Source organism: Myxine glutinosa, chromosome 9 (genome assembly GCF_964187855.1).
Source record: "Myxine glutinosa chromosome 9, kmMyxGlut1.1, whole genome shotgun sequence".
Taxonomy (NCBI): Eukaryota; Metazoa; Chordata; class Myxini; order Myxiniformes; family Myxinidae; genus Myxine; species Myxine glutinosa.
The window spans coordinates 71,092,845-71,110,404 of record NC_136269.1 but is presented as its reverse complement, the minus strand read 5'-3'; the positions used below and the strand labels follow the sequence as shown (position 1 = coordinate 71,110,404).

The following is a 17,560-nucleotide window of genomic DNA, read 5'->3' as shown; positions in this document are numbered from 1 at the left end:
CATCAGTGACTGCGATTATGGAAAGGGAGGTGGTGCTACATTTTAATGAATCACTTGTAATCAAAATGTAATCATTAAAAGCATCAAAACATGACAAGATGGGACCAGCGAAGTGAGAATGGATGGGCTGCACCAAAATTAGGATATGGCGTGATCACTGCGACGTAAAGCAAATTTAAAGCCATCAATGTATAATAATGTGTCCTAGTTATATCTTAACTTGAATATTTCAACTTTCCAATGCTGGCATGATCATGGCGATCCGATACACATCACTAACCATGCTCCTCAGACTTGGGTCAAAGTCGGACGAATTGCACGATCATGTAGGACGAATAGGTCAGAGTGCATGTGTTTGTTTTGATTAACGAGACATCGACTTGGTGCTCTGCTGGCTTGTTCAAGACGCATACCTGTTTCACAATTGATTCCTACGTAGCCATCAAGGCAGAAGCACACGTACGTGGGCTTCACGTCTTCACATATACCTCCGTTCAGGCATGGGTGGCTGTGGCAATGGCTTTCACCTGGTGGCACGCAGAGATTAACTTTAAACACTTTAACTTTAAACTTTAAAAACAAGGAACACACAGTATTAGAGTTAGGGTTGTTAGGGTTAGAGGCAGGAGTGGTAAAATGAGAGAAATAACGAATAAAAAAGTGGGATTCTCAAAAACGATTAATTTAGAAGGAAATGTAAGATGGCATCGAATCAAAAGCAAAAGAGAAGGAAGCAGTGGATGGCACAGAGAAAATAATCTGAATCTTCGTTCATATGCAGCACATGGCTGCGGGGTAGCATCATTGGCTGTGGGCGTGGCTATGTCACTGATGCAATTGGCTGTGGGCGTGGCTATGCCGCTGATGCAATTGGCTGTGGGCGTGGCTATGCCACTGATTTTTTTTTTTTTTTTTTTTTTGTATACTGAATCGAGGCTCGTGAAAGAGCTGACATTTACTTCACAAACAAATCAACCAGACAAACAAAATATATAAAAAGAGGGAGCGGAAGACAAGAGAATGGGAAGCACGCAAACACTTGAGAGCACACAACATTTAAGAGCAGGGAGATGTGTGGGAGGGAGAGGGCTTGGGGGGAGGAGGCGTGGAAAGGGGGGGCGGGGGGGTGGGAGAAGTATAAAACACAAGGACACCAAGGACTTCCAGGACAATGCTGATCAATGACAATCAATGCTGAGGACAATGCTGATGCAATTGGGCGTGGCTATGCCGTTGATGCAATTGGCTGTGGGCGTGGCTATGCCACTGATGCAATTGGCTGTGGGCGTGGCTATGCCGCTGATGCAATTGGCTGTGGGCGTGGCTATGCCACTGATGCAATTGGCTGTGGGCGTGGCTATGCCGCTGATGCAATTGGATGTGGGCGTGTCTATGTCACTGATGCAATTGGCTGTGGGCGTGGCTATGCCGCAGATGCAATTGGCTGTGGGCGTGTCTATGCTGCTGATGCAATTGGCTGTGGGCGTGGCTATGCCGCTGATGCAATTGGCTGTGGGCGTGGCTATGCCGCTGATGCAATTGGCTGTGGGCGTGGCTATGCTGCTGATGCAATTGGATGTGGGCGTGGCTATGCCGCTGATGCAGTGCCCCTTGCTGTCTCGGGCAGGAATATGTCATTTGTTCATGGTGCTGGCAGTAGCTCACTTATTTTAAGGGAAGGACACCGGTAAGATCTTTAACATCCACCAAAGCAGGCTGGTAGCCGGGACGCCAATTTAAAGTCCATCCAAGGGACGACACACATTGATGAATAACCCTGCCTGTGAAACACCAGGATGACAGTTTATAGCCGGGTCGGGATTCAAACCCAGGCGAGACAGCCTAGAGGCGAGTGTGCATACCTTTAGGCCATCTTGCCAGCCCAGAAAAATTGTGATTACAGAGAACACATCAAACAGAAACAAAAGACGGACAAATACATGGATTGTATCTAAAGCTTTCCAAAAAAATTCTTTCTGAGAGTTTTCTTGTGTATCCATGTTGTCGACTCCATGCGTGCTCTTCTGCTTATTCTTCCCCACATCCCTTATTTGTCCAAGTCCTCCTTCTATTTTGTCCCGCAAACCCTGTTTCTGGTGCCCACCCCCCCCCCCCATCCCTCTTTATACTGTTCCTATTGTTCTGTTGCGTCCTGATCCATTATTTTCCAGCTCTTCCACGAGCCTTGACTTTGTGCACAAAAAGGCCTCGTGCTATTCATGAATACAATCAAAGAAAGCAAATAACATTCTTGTCATGAATCGCAATCTGAAGGCAATTGCTTTGTCTCCAGAAAAATCAATTTCAAGAATGTTTATGTCAGTTTTGATCTTTGCACGTTGAGCAAAGTTTGTGGACAAACAAGACAGGCAATTACAATAAAGGCATTTCAGTTGGGGAGGATTGTGGAGATAGACCGGTGTTGCGAGGAGGAAACCAGTGACAAGTGCGACGGAGAATCAGTGCAAGTCGCAAATTCAAGGCAAGCAGCTCCCCTTCAGACAAGGTACCTACCTGTGTACGGCCCCCAGAACTCTTTCTGTGAACACACAAGTCACATGATCTCAACAGGAGACATTTTTGGCCTGCATAATGCATAAATTGAAAAAATACTGGATATTCTTTTTCACAACATCTCATCTAATGAGATGATGATAATTATTACTTCGGAGATTTTTCCATGTATTCAAAATTTCCTTTAATAAGTTGGCAATGCAAGATGTCTGATCTTTTGAACTTTTGATAAACTTGCACCCCACAGCAACATTGTTTTTGTTTTTTTCTAACCGTCGCTTCCTCGTTCTCGAAGATCTCTCATGCTTCTTCCCAATCGCATCGTTCCTCCTGACATTCTCGTTCCATGTCCCCTTTCTTAAATTCCTCCCAGAACGTGTTCGCACGCCGGGAGCGTTCCAAAAACACCCCCGCTTCTTCCCGCTGCAGAAACACTGAAAGAGCCAGAATCCCCTAAATCAGACTTTTCGGATCGAGCAACGTAAGTCTTCTCTAAATCACATCCACACTACACAAATGTATATATATATATATATATATATATATGTATATATATATATATATATATATATATATATATATATAATCTGTCCTAAACAAACGAGCCATTTAATAGAGATTTTATCTACGTCACAATTTTTCTACTCTCATCTCTGGACATTTACTATCACTCACTAAATAAACTAAAAGCAAGCGCAAGAAAAACTCATCACAACACCAGCCACACTTGACTAAGCAAATTCATATTCTAAAGAATTATGTACATAAAATTATGGCAATTCGGGGAGAAAGATTTACACTTTAAATGCAAAACGAGGGTCACCGTGAGATTGCACATTTATTGCGCTTACACGCGCAAGAAAGCAATTCTGTTACTTTAATGAGTTGAGTATATTTCCAAAAAGTGCATTATCAATCCTATGATGATATTTTTTGTTCGTCCATGGACATATGACCAGGCCATTCAAGAACAGTACCTGTCAGGTGGCTAGCTGGCACAAAAAACCCAAAACAAGTAGTTATTAGGCATTCGGCCATCTCTGCAGTCCGAATCATTTTAGGGCCAGGAAGTGAATCAACTGGTTTAACCAAACAATCTGTCATGCATCACATTCGAGCATCGATGAAATTAACCCATCGTGTCCTGCGATATCCCACTGCGTAAGGCCGAGAAACGCTTAAGACAGAGCAACGTCGGCTGCACCAGATACCGAGCTAAACAAACAGCCGTCCAAACGAAATCCACTAAAAAACAAACTTCCAACTAGTCGTGTGACCGTACCAACTTTCAAAACGTATTCATGCGCACAATCGTAAAAAAGTACGCACACCCGGGAGGGTACAACACAAATGTTACAACCTTCACAACCATGCACATTGTTTTTTGAAAACTTTGTTCAAGTTAAATAAACCATTTGAGACATTCTTCCGCACATCCAAAGTTGAAAACTTACCTTTCATGAGAGCAGGAGGCACGAATAAGATAACGCCAATGAAGAAGTGAAATAACATGATTTTGTGAAACAGCTAGCTGAGCCTGGACACGCAAATAGAGCCGGTTTGTTCGTTCTGCTTCTCTCCCTCCCCGCCTTTTATTGGATAAAACTTTTGTCGCTCCGACTGTCGTTCCTCCCCTCGTGCCGCACACGGGCTGTCTTCAGGAACACAATAAAACACATCACTCCATTCTTCATCTTTTGCTGCGTGCGCCTAAATTAATACATCACAATAAATGATTGTTATATACAATGCAATCACTCGTTGTTGTGTTGCTGTTATTTTAAATCTTGTTCACAATCCCTTGTGGCATGGTCACAAATTGCATTTTTAATGGTGTGTGTCTCATGAATTGATTGTTCTGTCTCTTTTCAAACTTTCCTGTCATATTGAGCTCTAATTTTCTATTTACTTGTTGTCAAGCCTTTCTTTATTTTCATTTCCTTGGCCTTCTGCATTTTAGACCCTTTTTTAGACTTTTTTTTTTTAGATGATTTTAATGGTTTAATGTTGATGATCCACAGACTCCCCACCGATAGCTACAATGTCAGAATTCCAATGAACGCATGTTCGCAGCCACATTTAACAGTTTTCTCAGTGCACACACGTGTTCGGGCTTCTCAGGAGCCAAGGTCTAGCGGACGAGGTAAACTATTGCGGAACCTGCTGCAAGACAGTTGTGCTTCAAGCAAGTCAACATCTGTCTATGGCTCAATGGCTGGTGGGATTGTCTGGACTCTAGAGGTACGCACACTCGCCTCTAAGCAGTCTCACCTGGGTTTGGATCCGCACCCAAATATAAAATGTCATCTGTTATGCTGTCCTACATATGGATGCGTAAACTGGGCATCCCAGCTGCTGGCAGCAGTTGATGGACGTTAAAGATCCCACAATGTCCTTTGCGAAAAGTTGGTTAGCTATCACCAGTGCCATGGCCAAATTCCACATTCCTACCCCATCAACATCAACATCAGAATCAAGGAAATGCCTAATGTTAATGAAAATCTTGAATTTTTAGTAAAAGTATGTGGGGAAAATGGGACAATTCAACTGCAACAACACATTATTGACACAAGGGAAATGCCTAATGTTAATGAAAATCAAGGAAAATAATGGTCTTGCTGGCGACGGTTCGTTTTTTCGCAGGTCTCCACGCTCTCCATCGAAATCGAAGTTAAGTCATTGTTCCAATTTGTATTTTCGTTATAACTGTATTTCTTTTATGGTGTATGTACGTATATTGTCCCGTCAAAGATTTTCGGTGCAAATCTTTCATACCTGTATTGAAAATCGCGTTAATTCGTGTCGTCTCGAGGTCTTGTACAGTGTACACTGTACAAGTACAACCTTGAGGCTTTGTTTTTCTCTCAGCGCCTGTCGTTTGTGATCCAATAACTTTCGTTCTCTGTTTTCGCAGTCTTTCCACCCCAAAGCCTACTTCCTTATGTAAATCTCAACTCAAAAAAACAAAAAAAAAAGACTACCTTCTCTGTGCTCATTCGTTTATTCATTCTTATTCGTTCGTTCGTTCTTCGACCACGTGTTTCTCCCCCATTTCCCCAGATAGATTGTCAAATTTCAATTCGTTATTTTATCGTCCATGTGATATTGTTTGATTATAGTTCGTTTTGGTTTGAATTTCCTGTAACTCGTAATTAATTAATCGTTTTCTGCTCCTCGTGTGTGGCCTTGTAGTTGTACCCCCGTCGGTGTTTTGTTAACTTAAGTGTGTTTTGCTTGGCTCTTGGTTTTTTCCCTTCTACCCCGAACATAATACTGTCTAACGTTCTAAATCCCCACCCCCCCCCCCCCCAAAAAAAACAAAAAAAAACAAAAACATTTATTTTATTTTCTCCACGTGTACTGTTGTCTCATCCTGTATTTTCTGTCCAGGTGTGCTGTTCGCCCCACCCCCATTATCTCCTTGCCATCCACCGTTTGCCCTGTTCACGTGACTCGTGGTGGTCCCTCTCGGCTCTCCCCCCGTTGGTATTTTTGTGCATATAAGATTGTTCATAGTTCTGTTTAAATATTTTAAATATGTTTAACCTTTCCCCTTCTGTTTTTTATTCAGTGGTATATTACAACACGCTGTTTTTCTTCCTATTTAAAAGGCTTTTCTCAATTTCCTCTCCAACTCATTCCACTTCAAAAAAAAGAAATTCAATATCTTATACGTCTCCCTCACTACATGGTCTAAATTCACATTCATTCCATCCCTCCTCCATCATCCTGAACCGGATTGCTAACTTGAAAATCACAACAAACCCAATTTGTTATCAATGTTCGTCTTTCATTAATCATCCACTTTCTAAACTCCCCTCTTGCCCCTCCCATCCAAATCCCCCCCCTTGCACCTACACTCCGAAACTTCCCCCTTGCCCCTCCACTCTTAAACTCCCCCCTTGCCCCTCCACTCCTGAACTCCCCCCTTGCCCTTCCCCTCCTAAACTTCCCCTTTGCCCCTCCCCTCCTAATCCCCCCCCTTGCCCCTCCACTCCTGATCTCCCCCCTTTCCCCTTCCCTCCAAAACTCCCCCCTTGCCCCTCCCCTCCTAAACTCCCCCCTCACTCCTCCCCTTCAAAACTCCCCCCCAATCCCTCCCATTCAATTCTCCCCCCATACCATTCCTCTCCAATTCTCTCTCCTCCCCCCTCCTCCTCCAAGCTGCCTCCTCCCCACTTCGTCTCCCTTCTATCTCATACCTCCACCCCCCCAAACCTTCTACTTTCCTCTGCCCCCCCTCAAACAACCCCTCACTGTGCCGCATCCCTTCACCAGCAAACCTTTCATCCTCCTCATCCTTCCCTTTCTTGGAACTCTTCTGCAACATCTGAAACACTATCAACTGCTCTCCCTACCTCCCCCTCTCATCCTTCATCTTACCCTACTCCTCCCCTCCCCTGTCCTGTACCCGATGCTCCCCCTCTCTCTTCATTAACGGTATGGACCTCAAACATCCGGGGCCTTCGCTCAAACCTGACTGATCTCTCCATACAGGTTGCTTCTGACAATCCAGACTTGATCTGCTTAACAGAGACTTTCCTCCTTCAAGATGTCTCTGATTCCTTAATATCTCTTCCTGGTTACTCCCTCCTCCGGTATGATAGACCTGAGCCTCGGCCTGGTGGTGGGGTGGCTATCTTTGTCAAAAACTCTCTTCCTCACTCTCCTTGCACTGCTCTCTTTCCTCCTCACCCGCAGGAGTACCTCTGGTTACGGCTTCCTCTCCGCTCCCACCTTTTGTTCATATGTGTTCTGTACCGTCCCGCAAACAGTGATGACTCCATCTACATTTCAATGTCTGACAACATGGACCAACTTCTATCCACTCATCCCAACTCTCTCTTCCTCATATGTGGTGACTTCAACTGTCATCATGCCACCTGGTTGGGTGTGGGTTCCTCTCTCACTAGTCATGGCACCTCAGCAAAGGACTTCTGTGACTCACTGGGATTGACACAATCTGTCAATTTCCCGACCCGGATCTCAGCCAATGGAGTATCTTCTCTTCTAGACTTGGTTATGACAAACTTCCCTGCTAATGTCTGCTGCTCTTCTTCTGCTCCAATCGGTTCTTCTGATCATGTGCTTGTCAAAGTGGACATCTCTCTGGCCATTCTCAGAGAGCCTCCTCAGCATCGACGAGTCTGGCATTTCACTCAGGCCGACTGGGACGGTCTTCAAGCAGCCATCAATCGTCTGGATTGGTCTCCCATCTCCACTGCCTCTGACATCAATTCTTCCTGGGAATTCTTCCAAAGCAAACTGATCTCTCTCATGCACAGATTTATCCCATCTCGCCTTCAATTGTCTTACCCTTCCTCCCGTCCATGGTACACTGAATCTTGTGGTGAGGCAGTTGCCCTGAAACAAACAAACAAGCCTTTGCCTCTTGGAAGGCTAATCCAACTGAAGGAAATCTCAGTTCCTTCCACCAAGCTCGGAACAAGTGTGTGTCTACCCTCAGGAGTGCCAGGAAGCACTATCTCTCCTCACTCAAGAATGAACTCTCAAACCTGTCTCCTTCCTCCAAATCCTGGTGGCGTCTGGTCAAATCCGTTTCTAGTGTTTGTTCCCCCTCCATCCCCTCCCTTACCTCAAATGGCCACACAGTTGACATCGCACGTGACAAAGCCGAATGCCTCAACTCTGTGTTCGCCTCGAAATCCTTCGTCCCAAACCCATCTCTCTCTGTTCCCACCTTTCCCAGTCGAACCCAACTGCTCCTGGACTCTGTGTCCTGCTCCTGGACGCGCTCGAGCCAGACGGACCTGACATCCAGACAGATAAGCCAACACGAACGCGCACACAACGGTTTCTTTAATTATCTTCCCCTGTGCTTGTATTTGAAGTGAGGTGTGTAGGATCCCGATTTAGGAGCATTATTTATTTATCATCGCGTTTTTTTGTGCTTGGGTTTGTAAAATAAACGTGTTTATTTTTGCACCATAAATTCCGTCTGGTTTGATTTATTGATTTTCAGGTTGAAGACGCCTGCGTCAAAAGGTTCAGTACCCAGTTGAAAGTTGAAGGTAAGTCGGCATTCTCCCCCAAACCCCCCCTGCTCGCGTATGATCCACCATTGATTTGGATAACACCTCATGAAGCTCGATTGCCATCCGTGGACGCACTGTCTTAACAGAGTCGTCCACAGGACAATATTTTCGTGATGGTCAATGATGCACTATTGTCTGATGAACTTTATATGTTTAAATGTTGGTGACTTAACTCTTGTTCAATGTTGTCAATCACACCACCTTTCAAATACTGTGTACAATTAGCAGCTAATAAGCTTTTGAAATGGTCTCAATGCAATAAAATGAGATTAAATCCTGAAAATGGTGTCAAAATGGATATTCGTTTTATGCAAAATTTTCCAAATGAGCCAATAGTGTAGATCGGAAACTACCAACGTCACTATGTACATATACATGGCGAAAGTCTTAGGTGTTTATATTCAAAATGTTTTAAAGTGGGAAACTCATGTGGAGAATATCGAAAAACGTGCAAATAGTAAACTCCACATGTTATGTCTTTTGAAACATCATGGATTACCGTCCCAAGATTTGCTTACAGTTTTCAAAATTAATATTCAGGCTCTTACCGAATATGTCTGGAGCGGCGCACTTACAAATTCAAAAATGTGCTCTCCGCATGATATTGGGCTCCAGACACACAACTTACCAACAAATTTTGTCTCAGTAAGACTATTTACTCCTGAGTCTGGAAGATTCATGAAAAATTATTTCCCATTCATGGAAAAAAAAAACTTTTAAAACTTCAAATGAATTTGTAAAAAAAAAATCCCATTAATTGCTGCACAAAAATCCTTTGGTGGACTGCCAAAATCCCTGAATTTCGTTGTAAAACAAACTGTTTAAAGAATAGGGCTTTACCTAACTTAGTTATTATTTTAAATAAAAAGTGGATTCACCGTTATCAGAATAGTGCGAGTTGAAGTAATGTAATATAGGTATCCTGGTGCTGGCTTAACAGTTAAGGTAGCTCACCTGAGATTTTAGGGTCTTGAGTTTGAGCGCCTGTCAGCCATTGAATTAACACCAGCTGGGATGACTCAGTCTGTCATCCTTTTGATGTCAGCAAAATGAGTACCAGCTTACTGGTAATTACTGGTTACTGGGCACTGCATCAGTGGCACAGCTGTGCTTTCAGAAAAAAGATACAACCAACAGCCACAGGCTGTATACAAAACAACAAGTAGTATTTGTGTATATATTTTATTTTGTTGTTATTTCATAGTTTAACTCTATTACCTTATTATTTTTTTCTAACTTATCATTTCTTACAATGATCTATTTCCCCCTGTTTTATCTTGTTACAATCGCCAGAGAAGAGGGTATTGTATTTGGGTCCGTTTGTTACTTGGCAAATTTCATTTTTAATTTTTTTTTTACAAGTACAGTATGTTGATCACTCCGATTTGTGTGTTTGTCTGTTTGGCTGTCCGCTCATTTATACTTGCCTACAGGTTACAGTTTTTAACCGATCTTCACCAAACTTCACCAAATGGTAAAGTTCGTGGTCCGACAAATGCCTATATATTTTTGAGGTGAAAAGGTCAACAGGTCAACCACTTTTTTTCAAATTTCTAAAATCCTCAATTTTCATCCGATTGACTTGTTTTTTACCTTCGCAAAAGCGGAAGGTTATGTTTTGATCGCTGTGTATTTATTTGTATGTCTGTGTGTGTGTGTGTATGTTATTCGCATAACTCAAAAAGTATTCAACCGAATTGCATGAAATTTGGTGGGATGATTGGTTATTATACGGGACACATTTGATTAGATTTTGGGAGCGATCGGGTCAAAGGTCAAGGTCAAGGTCACGAAAAGGTCAAAATCGTATTTTTACCAAGTACAGAACAGTAGCTGCGGCGAAGGTATGCGCTCTACCGAGTGCCCGTTCTAGTTTAAATATGATTTACATATCGGCTAACTGAATTCAACCACCAACTATTTTTGAGATCAGCATAGGCCAAAAGGTCAACATAAGCCAAAGGTCAACCACTTTTTTGACTTTCTAAAATCCTCAATTTTCATCCGATTGACTTGAAATTTGAATAGGATTTTCATAGCAGCTAACTGAATTCAACCACTAACTATTTTTGAGATCAGCATCGGCCAAAAGGTCAAAAAAAAAACCCACCTTTAGAGGCCATTTTCCCCCGCAAGTAGGGGTTGGCCTTTTTCGGGGACCGTGGTTGTTGTTGTTTTTTGGTCCCCTTTTTGAAGCAATGTTTTACGGCCGGATGCCCTTCCTGCCGCCAACCCTTTTTGTCGCCTTTTTACGACAAACAGGGAATTACCAGTGAACTGGTACTCAATTTGCCGACCTCGGAAGGATGACAGGCTGAGTCAACCCCCCTGGCGTTAATTCAGCGATCGACCGGGATTCGAACCAGGATCCTAGGATCCTAAGCTGGCACCCTAGCCGCTAGCCCAACACCAGGCTTCGGACAAAAGGTCAACAAGTTTCAAATTTCTAAAATCCTCAATTTTCATCTGATTGACTTAAAATTTGAATGGCATTTTCATATCAGTGAACTGAATTCAACCACCAACTATTTTTTAGATCAAAATAGGCCAGAAGGTCAACATAGGCTAAAGGTCAACCACTTTTTTCAAATTTCTAAAATCCTCAATTTTCATCTGATTGACTTACAATTTGAATGGCATTTTCATATCAGTGAACTGAATTCAACCACCAACTATTTTTTAGATCAAAATAGGCCAAAAGGTCAACATAGGCTAAAGGTCAACCACTTTTTTCAAATTTCTAAAATCCTCAATTTTCATCCGATTGACTTGTTTTTTTAAATATGATTTACATATCGGCTAACTGAATTCAACCACCATCTATTTTTGAGATCAGCATAGGCCAAAAGGTCAACATAAGCCAAAGGTCAACCACTTTATTGACTTTCTAAAATCCTCAATTTTCATCCGATTGACTTGAAATTTGAATAGGATTTTCATAGCAGCTAACTGAGTTCAACCACTAACTATTTTTGAGATCAGCATCGGCCAAAAGGTCAAAAAAAAAACCCACCTTTAGAGGCCATTTCCCCCCGCAAGCAGGGGTTGGCCTTTTTCGGGGACCGTGGTTGTTGTTGTTTTTTGGTCCCCTTTTTGAAGCAATGTTTTACGGCCGGATGCCCTTCCTGCCGCCAACCCTTTTTGTCGCCTTTTTACGACAAACAGGGAATTACCAGTGAACTGGTACTCAATTTGCCGACCTCGGAAGGATGACAGGCTGAGTCAACCCACCTGGCGTTAATTCAACGATCGACCGGGATTCGAACCCAGGATCCTAGGATCCTAAGCTGGCACCCTAGCCGCTAGCCCAACACCAGGCTTCGGACAAAAGGTCAACAAGTTTCAAATTTCTAAAATCCTCAATTTTCATCTGATTGACTTAAAATTTGAATGGCATTTTCATATCGGTGAACTGAATTCAACCACCAACTATTTTTTAGATCAAAATAGGCCAAAAGGTCAACATAGGCTAAAGGTCAACCACTTTTTTCAAATTTCTAAAATCCTCAATTTTCATCTGATTGACTTAAAATTTGAATGGCATTTTCATATCAGTGAACTGAATTCAACCACCAACTATTTTTTAGATCAAAATAGGCCAAAAGGTCAACATAGGCTAAAGGTCAACCACTTTTTTCAAATTTCTAAAATCCTCAATTTTCATCCGATTGACTTGGAATTTGAATGGCATTTTCATGTCAGCGAACTGAGTTCAACCACCAACTATTTTTGAGATCAGCATAGGCCAAAAGGTCAACATAGACCAAAGGTCAACAACAATTTCAAATTTCTAAAATCCTCAATTTTCATTTGATCGACTTGAAAATTGAATAGGATTTACAGATCAGTTAACTGAATTCAACCACCAACTATTTTGAGATCAACATAGGTCATAAGGTCAACATAGGCCAAAGGTCAACCACCTTTTTCAAATTTCTAACATCCTCAATTTTCATCCGATTGACTTGAAATTTGAAAGGGATTTTCATATCGGCTTAGTGAAACCAACCACCAACTATTTTTGAGGTCATCATAGGCCAAAAGGTCAACATAGGCCAAATTTCTAAAATTATCAATATTCAAATTTTCATTTCATTAAGTTATACTTTGAAGACGATTTGCACATCAGGTCACTAAATTCAACCACGAATTATTTTTGAGGTCAAAAGCGTGCTCTCCTGAGTGCCATTCTACTTTGTTTTGTTTTGCCAAGTGGCGCTCCATGAGTGAATTTTCCTTTGTTTGTCTGTCTGTTTGTCCGAACAGAACATGAGTATACTTTTCTCTGCAACCGTTGGTCCGATTGCCAATAAATTTTCACCATGGGTGCACCTCCTCTTGCAGAATCTTTAACGATAATTATGACGTCATAGGTCACGTGGTGCAGGCGCCATCTTGGAAAACCCGAAAAACTTTGCAGCTCTGTATCTCCGAAATCGCTCCATGGGAAAATGGAAACATAGCTCATTGTCAAATACTCCCCATGGGGAACAACATATATTCATGATGATGTCATCGGTGCCTCAATTATGACGTCATCTGTGCCTCAATTCTGACATCATAATTAGACAAGTAGAACACTTGATACAATCAGTTTGATATTTCTTGAGCGTGATCTACACAAAAATTGTATGGGAGAATTTAATTGATGAGGTCATCGGTCACGTGGTTCGGCAGCCATATTGGATTGAACATAAATCTACATAGTCAATAAACTACACAAACACAGCAGCTAATAAACACACAAAATACACCACATAAACACGTCCTGACGAGGGTTTGCAATCTCTGATTACTCTTTCTTGTTTAATGATGTAATCGACACGAAATTGGACATGCTGTTGCAATATATAGAATTTAGTAAGCCATTTTATTATCATTAATTATTATTATTAGCATTAATTATTATTATTATCATTAATGGAGGTAAAATGAACAGCAAACGAACGGGATATTTGACTTAGCATTTCTTTGCAGAGCAATGTGGTCAAAATTACATTCAAATTGTCTGGTCTTCACACACATATATCATACATTCTACATAAATGATAAAAAATGAAATTTAAATGAAAATCTGATTGGATAAACACATCCGCTTGATTATAACACCGATCGGAATGGATGCGGGACTTAGAATATCAGTTTAAAATCATAGATAGAGAATAAAGTTTGTCATTACACCTGTCAGTCATAGCTCGTACAATGATGAAAAATTATTATTTGATAGTGCAGCAATTATTTAATTAATCGGCACCGTTTGAGGCAGCAGTTAACAAGGCACATGGGATTTTGTGAATCCAATTTAATCGGGTAATGTATGAATAAAATATGCACCAATGACATTACGTAGTTTTATGGCCACCATTATCTGCAATATTGTGCTTGTTCTGTTTTCTATATTATAAGAAAGATTATGTTGGACTCAGAAAAAATATAACAAAACAATTGAACTCGTTTTCCGTAGCCATAAATAATAGACAAGTTGAAATGTGATGGAAGTTGATATTTCAAAAGAGAATTTTCATCATGCCCATATTTTGGAAAGGTCGGATATTCAGAAAAGATTGTTCAAAGATGTTTCAGCAAAACTATTAAAGCAAACGCAACTACTTGATTGATATGAAGGTATGGCATGAAATGCTGAGGTCGTGTTGAGGTCGAAACGATGAGGTCGTTCATGTCACCATCGAGTTCCATCAAGTCGTGACCGACTTCTGGTCAAATTCATGATCAGATTTCTCCAAACATCCCTACCCTGCACTACTTTCCAAAGCTCTGACAGAGACAGCTTAGCTGCATCATTTATCCCATCCATCCTGCACATACAAAATCTGTACATACAAATCATCTTCTTCCCTCCAGCATGATTAATTTCTGCAGACTTTCATTGTTTGTTCTTCTTCAAGTCCATGAAATTTTTAACATGAGTCTCCAACACCACATTTAAAAACTGTCAATCTTCTTCCTCTCTTTCTTCTTCAGTCTCCATAACTCACATCCACATATTGCAACTGGAAATACCAGACCATTCTCCAGCCTCCTCTTGGTTTGTATCGTCACAGCTTTGTCTTTCCAGATCTTTGTCAATCCTGACATTGCTGGTCAATGCAACGTTAGCCATCTATTAATTTATCCTCCACAGTTTCCACTCCCTTCCGTATTAAAGCCCAGGAAGATGAAACTTTCATTGTATCCACATGATCGTCTCCAAATCTGAGCACGTCGGTCTTTGGCAAGATTTTAATACTTTTTTTATGTTGAAGCAAAGACCATCTTTTTCGCTTTCCCTTTTCATTATCTGCAGCAGTTTCATCAAGTCCTCTTTACTTTCTGCCAACAGGGTGGAATCATCAGCATACCTTAGGTTGTTGATACATCTTCCTCTAATCCTGACTCCATCCTCCATGTCATCCAAGTTTGATTTCATCATGATGTACTCGCCCTACAGATTGAACAAGTAAGGGGAGAGAATGTACCCCTGTCTAACTCCTTTTCCAATCTCAAACTATTCTGTCTTTCCATCATCTGTTCTTATTATCACTTTTTGTTTAGTGTACAGGATTTTTATCAGATACATTAGGTGCTACAACATCCCCATTTCTCTCAGCATAATCCACATCAATTCATGATCAACACAAAGACTTTGCTGTAATCTATAAAACAGAGATCCACCTTCCTTTGATATTCCCTTGCTTTTTCCATTAGCCATCTCAGATTTGCTATTTAATCTCTCGGACCTCCTCTTAGAGGACCTCTTCCTCTTCTGAAACCTGCTTGCTCAACAAGCATTCCTTCGCCAGATGAAGTCGTCCATTCTGTGTTGAAAGATCTTTAGTAATATCTGTCTAGCATGTGAAATCAAGGCAGTAGTTTGGTTATTTGAGCATTTTATTGGATTCCCTATATTTGGCAATGGTATGTAGACTGTCTGCTTCCACATTTAGACCACACTATCCTGCTCCAGATTGGTGTGCAGATACCTGTTAAAGTTTGGATTGCCTCCTCCCAAACTACCTTGAAGAGTTTGTTGGAATTTCATCGGCAACTGCTGCTTTTCCATTTGCCAGCTCTTTCGGGGTTCTACAAACCTCACATTCTATCATCATTGGTTCTTGCGCATATTATCTTCCTTCCAAGGTTACCATCATATTGTGATCTCGTTTGTACAGAGTTTCCATTATAGTTCTTCCATATTTCTTTCACAGTTTCCTCTATCAGATACTTTCCTGTTCTATTCTAAAGAAGCCCAATCCTGGACCTAAACTTTCCAGTGATCTCTCTGAGCCTTTTTACAAAGATCTCTGAGTTTTCCTGCTCAGTTTTCACTTTATATCTCCATGCATGCCTCTGAAATATATTTATCTTTACCTTAACCAGCATGTCCTTGGAAGTCAACATTTCCCCGTTTATTGTCCTTTCTTGATGCGCCTTTGGTTTTCATATCTCTTCTTCTGACAGCCATTTAACCTTCTTCTTTCTGCTTTTGGCCTCTTCTTTTACAATGTCTTCAAGCTCTTGCCACAATTAGTCTGCCATTCTGTCAACCAAATCCAGCTCTGGAAACGTTAATTTTTTTCCCTTTATTGCATACTAGCAGGGATACCGATGTTGCTCCGGTGAAAAAAGATTGTCCTTGAGCCTTGTTAATGGACATTGCAAAGCCAAAAAGGGCATCATGCCATTTCTAAAGCATGATTAAGTTGGGGGGAGGGTGTGGGGACATTGACTGCAGAAAATGTTTGATTAAACTCCTTTTCAGAGAATGTTAAAGAGATTCTTCTTCTTTTTCTTTAACGTCCACAATTATTAATGCCGTGTTCTTGTCCGGTTGGTGTGTTCTTGTCCAAATCTTTAACAAACTGGCTCGGACAAGTCTTTCACGAATACACATTAATAATGCTTCAGAACCATTGTCTACAGATGGGAGGCTTTTTCAAATAAATGAACAAATCTGGACAGGGGAACACAAAACGGCAGAATTCTAAAAAGCTTTAAAGGTTGTTTTTTTTTTTGTATACAACATCGAGGCTCGTGTAAGTGCTAACATTAATCAGGAGAGAAGGACACAGAGTCCAGGAGCAGCTGGGAATGACTGGGTAAGGTGGGTACAGAGAGCGATGAGTTTGCGACACAAGATTTTGAGGCAAACACAGAGTTGAGGCAGTTGATTGGTGTTGCACACAGACAGACACACAGAAAATATATTATATTCATAAGATTGGTCGGATATGTTTTCAAAGTAATTTGGTCAGTATTTTTTATTCATGGTTTCTTTCACCTTTCCCAATTTAACTCAGTTTTGCCACAAGGAGTTCATGATCTGTCCCACAATCTGTGCCCGGCTGAGTAAATGCAGATGGCACAGTACTTCTCCATCTTCCGCGGAATAGAATGGAGTCAATCTGATTTCTTCGTTGCCGATCAGGTAAAGTCCATGTGTACAATCTAGAGGTGTGATCAAAAAGTTTGGTGAATGGTAATGCTACTAATGAATGAGTGAATATTGTTGAGGTCAGTGAGTGGGGATTATTTCAGTAACCCTCTCACCTGCCAGAATGAAACAAACACCATTAGTACTATGTGCCAGTGTGCCATGGCATTGCTTTGTGTGAGCCCGAAAGCACAGAGCTCCCAGTGGAAGAAAACCAACGTCACCGAGACCGAAAAAGGCACGTCAGTGGAGATCGCAAGCGAAGGTCATGGTGATTGCCTTCTTCGACATGGAAGGAATGGTTGACGCAGAATTTCTTCCCAAAGGTGCTACCGTTAATGAGTCTTTCTACGTGGAAGCTATGTAATGTTTGCAAGAGCCAGTCAGACAGAAAATACCAGAAAAGTGGAAGAACGGGTGGCTCTTCCATCATGACAAACAATTTTTGGCAGCAAAAACATTCCTGTCATCCCGCATCCGCCTTATTTGCCCGACTTGGCACCGTAAGACTTCTGGTTTATCCACAAATTGAAACAATCGATAAAAGGGAGGCAATTTG

The 17,560-nt window shown here is 41.5% G+C and overlaps 1 protein-coding gene and 1 long non-coding RNA gene across 2 annotated transcripts in view; one reads left to right on the top strand and one right to left on the bottom strand.

Moving 5' to 3' along the window:
- Nucleotides 1-4,091, bottom strand: part of LOC137435321 (coagulation factor X-like) — an 84,635-nt gene extending 80,544 nt beyond the window's left edge. The window contains exons 1-4 of the mRNA XM_078784435.1: nucleotides 3,969-4,091; nucleotides 2,788-2,948; nucleotides 2,515-2,539; nucleotides 414-527 (exon numbers count right to left, since the gene is read on the bottom strand). The gene's annotated coding sequence lies outside the window, so the exon portion shown is untranslated. The remainder of the gene's footprint in view (nucleotides 1-413; nucleotides 528-2,514; nucleotides 2,540-2,787; nucleotides 2,949-3,968) is intronic.
- On the top strand, nucleotides 2,981-16,883 carry LOC137435325 (uncharacterized). The gene is made up of 3 exons (XR_010986039.1): nucleotides 2,981-2,995; nucleotides 4,636-4,755; nucleotides 16,868-16,883. It is a non-coding gene; the product is annotated as an uncharacterized LOC137435325 (long non-coding RNA).
- The last annotated feature ends 677 nt before the right edge of the window (nucleotides 16,884-17,560 follow it).